The sequence below is a fragment of the Saccopteryx bilineata genome, chromosome 12, assembly GCF_036850765.1.
Source record: "Saccopteryx bilineata isolate mSacBil1 chromosome 12, mSacBil1_pri_phased_curated, whole genome shotgun sequence".
NCBI lineage: Eukaryota > Metazoa > Chordata > Mammalia > Chiroptera > Emballonuridae > Saccopteryx > Saccopteryx bilineata.
The window spans coordinates 22,228,651-22,232,354 of NC_089501.1; the positions used below are offsets into that span (position 1 = coordinate 22,228,651).

General features: G+C 36.2%; 1 non-coding gene across 1 annotated transcript; it reads right to left on the reverse strand.

Moving 5' to 3' along the window:
* Positions 1-396: 396 nt before the first annotated feature.
* TRNAD-GUC (transfer RNA aspartic acid (anticodon GUC)) lies at positions 397-472 on the reverse strand. The gene has a single exon. It is a non-coding gene; the product is annotated as a tRNA-Asp (tRNA).
* Between the last annotated feature and the right edge of the window lie 3,232 nt (positions 473-3,704).

Consider the following 3,704-nt stretch of genomic DNA (forward strand, 5'->3'; position numbering starts at 1 on the left):
TCATTTTTCTTGTCTTGGATAGATGAGGATAGTAAATAAACAGTGCTGGACATTGGTATTATCTTGTAGTATTCTTTTTTTTTTTTTTTTTTGTATTTTTCCGAAGCTGGAAACGGGGAGAGACAGTCAGACAGACTCCCGCATGCGCCCGACCGGGATCCACCCGGCACGCCCACTAGGGGCGACACTCTGCCCACCAGGGGGCGATGCTCTGCCCCTCCCGGGCGTCGCTCTGCCGCGACCAGAACCATTCTAGCGCCTGGGGCAGAGGCCAAGGAGCCATCCCCAGCGCCCGGGCCATCTTTGCTCCAATGGAAACTTGGCTGCGGGAGGGGAAGAGGGAGACAGAGAGGAAGGAGGGGGGGGGGTGGAGAAGCAAATGGCGCTTCTCCTATGTGCCCTGGTCGGGAATCGAACCCGGGTCCCCCGCATGACAGGCCAACGCTCTACCGCTGAGCCAACCGGCCAGGGCCTATCTTGTAGTATTTTTTACAAATACACACACATGCCTATATACTATATTTAGTGTACTGCTACTAACCTTTTATCCACTAAGTATGGTAATTATTATATATTTCCACTAGTAACACTTTATGAAAGTTAAAATTTTCCCTTCTATTCCTAGTCTGCTAAGATAAAAAATAATCAGGTTTAAATTCATTATAAGATTTTTGTCTTTGTCCTCTAATAGAAAGAATTGATGGATTTTTAATGCAAAACCATCCATCCATTCCTGAGATAAATCCAAGTTGGTCTTGATATTTAATTTTTAAAAATATATCTCTTAATCTTATTTGCTAATATTTTTACTTAAAGTGTATATATCTTCATTTATATATGTGATAGGGCCATAATTTCTTTTTTTTGAACTTTGTCTTGTTTTTGTACTGGTACTATTACTTGGGAAAATAGGTTGAATAATTTCTCATCTTTTACTTTGCTCTGAACAGTTTGTATAACACAAGAATTACCTGTTTCTAAAGACTGTGATGAAATTCTTAAGTGAAAACTTGAATTAGTCTCTTTTGAAGTATAGTATTTCTACTATCAATTTAATTTCTTCAGATGTTACTGATTTGTGTTTTTAAAAAAAATTTTCTTTGAGCCAATTTTAGTGACCCACATAATGTTCTATAGAAAATTGTTCATTTCAGGTAAGTGTTCATCTGAATATACTACATTAGCCACCTGAAAACGAAAGATGCATTATTTCTTTCATATGTCTCAGGCTAGAGGTTGAGAAATTGCTTTCCTTGCTACGTTAATTTAAACCAACAAAACAACCTACATGCCACTCCAGTGTTTGTAATATCCCCAGTGAAACTAGTTAATTTTGCAAACAAGTAACTGTAAGAACTTTTATAATCAAGTGGCAATGCATTTTAAATTTTTTTTTATTTATTCATTTTTAGAGAGGACAGAGAGTGGGAGAGAGAGAGAAGGGGGGAGGAGCTGGAAGCATCAACTCCCATATGTGCCTTGACCAGGCAAGCCCAGGGTTTTGAACCAGCGACCTCAGCATTTCCAGGTCAACGTTTTATCCACTGCGCCACCACAGGTCAGGCCTGGCAATGCATTTTAATAATGTCATTCCCTTGCCTGACCTGTGGTGGTGCAGTGGATAAAGCGTCAACCTGGAAATGCTGAGGTCGCTGGTTCGAAATCCTGGGCTTGCCTGGTCAAGGCACATATGGGAGTTGATGCTTCCTCCTCTTCCCCCATTCTCTTTCTCTCTCTGTCTCTCTCTCTCCTCAGTAAAACAAACAAACAAACAAACAAACAATAATGTCATTCGTAATTCCAATTTAAAGAACCGGAGAATTCCAAAGTGATAATTTTCTTAAATCCTATGTGTTTTTTCATCAATAAAATTGAAAATAATTCCTTTCTATCTGAAGGAGGCAGCTACTGTAAATCATATAGTGAGTATATTAGCCTCCCTCCAAAGTTCGTGTGTGTTCAGTTATATGGATATATTTTTGCTAACCCATATCCTTTGCTTTAGAAAAAATGTACTTAATGCAAGCTGTGTATTTGCATAACAGAATGTTCCTTTCCATATAAGTAATTGAAATTGAACATGAGGTTTTGAACTGTTGTCTAATCATCCTAATTAATTATCAAGGTACAGCATAATTTGACTACTTTTTCTAATTTGAGTTATCAAACATAATTGAAAACAAAACAAGCAAAAAGTGGTTGTACTTAGTTAATTGTTGTTCTAATCAATTCCATCAATCAAGTAAGTTTAATAGTAAAAAGGACTTATGTTTTCACACATGTTCAACCAGCAAGTATGATTTTACCAGTAACTGTGGGAAAGTAGCAGGTCTGAAGATACTGTTCAGGCATAAATCTACAGGTTTTTCTGCTGCTGCAAACACTGAAATATATTTGGAATGAGGAGAAATTTCTCTACTGCCTGCCAAGCCTTGCAGGTTGCTGAAGCTGATGTGAGAAGAAAAAGTCAGAAGATGAGGTCAAGAAGCTAAATTAGATGCTCTGTTAAGTGTGGGACACAAAGTGAGCTAACTAAAGTCATTCTTTTGGAAAAGGAGGTTACGTAAGACGTGCATTCAATTTCAGCTCAACAACCTCTCTTTAGCAACACTCTACCCTTTATCTTTGACCTTCTTAATAAGATAAATGTCCTTATTTTATTATAAGCATAAGTGAAATCCAATCTAGTTAATTAACTGTTTTTTCTTTCTCATAGTTTTGCCTGAGACTTCTTATTCCAAGATTTTTTGTCTGTTTTTCTGTCAATTGTGAGTATTCTTTTTTTTCTTATACTTGAAGAAGGAGAGAACTTCATTTTGTCCTAGCAAGACCATTTTTCCTACTGCCCTAAAATTTTTGGATCAAAGTTATGACATTGAGCGACTAGAAGATTTTATTCCTTTTTATACTTTTTTGCACCCTGGCCAAGTGGCTAGTTTGGTTGGAGTGTTGTCCCAATAGACAAAGTTTATAGGTTTGATCCCCCGTCAGGGCACATACAAAAATCAACCAATAAATGCATAAATAAGTGAAACAACAAATCAATTTTCTCACTTTCTTTGAAATCAATGAATAAATAAAAATATACTTCCTTGCGTTAATTTTCTTAAGTACGTTAAACTGTATCACCTAGCAATAAATCTGCATTTTTTAGAGGGTACAATGTTTCTGATTTCTTTGTGATGAGAAAATTTCTATATCTCACTTACCTCATTATCCTTGGAAAAGAATAGATCGTGATAGTGAGAGGAAGTAAAGAGGCTAGGTTATTGTAAAGAAAGTAATGATTGCATTGCTTTATGGAGTAAGGACTAGATTTTTTTTAGTGTAACCGTGTCATGTCCTTGAGAGATGTTTGTATAAGAAAAAGCACAAACTCTGGATGTGTTACAATTGCGTTGTGGTATTTGGCTTTGATTGCATTTGTATTAAATTATAATTTTTGAACATCAATATAATTTATTTTATTTTTAAATGAGTAAAGTTTTCTAAGTGACTAATTTTGAATTTTGTGTAACAAAGGCCATATCTTCCAATTTGTAGGTAGAAATGGCATTAAAAAATAATGGAAAGAACATGGATAGTATAGTCAGAAACCCACACTGGAATTATAGCTCTGCTATATATGTTTTAGCTGGGTAAATTTGGTGAAGGCATTCATAATTTCTGAAATTTGGTATGTACATCTGTAGGAATAAGAATAC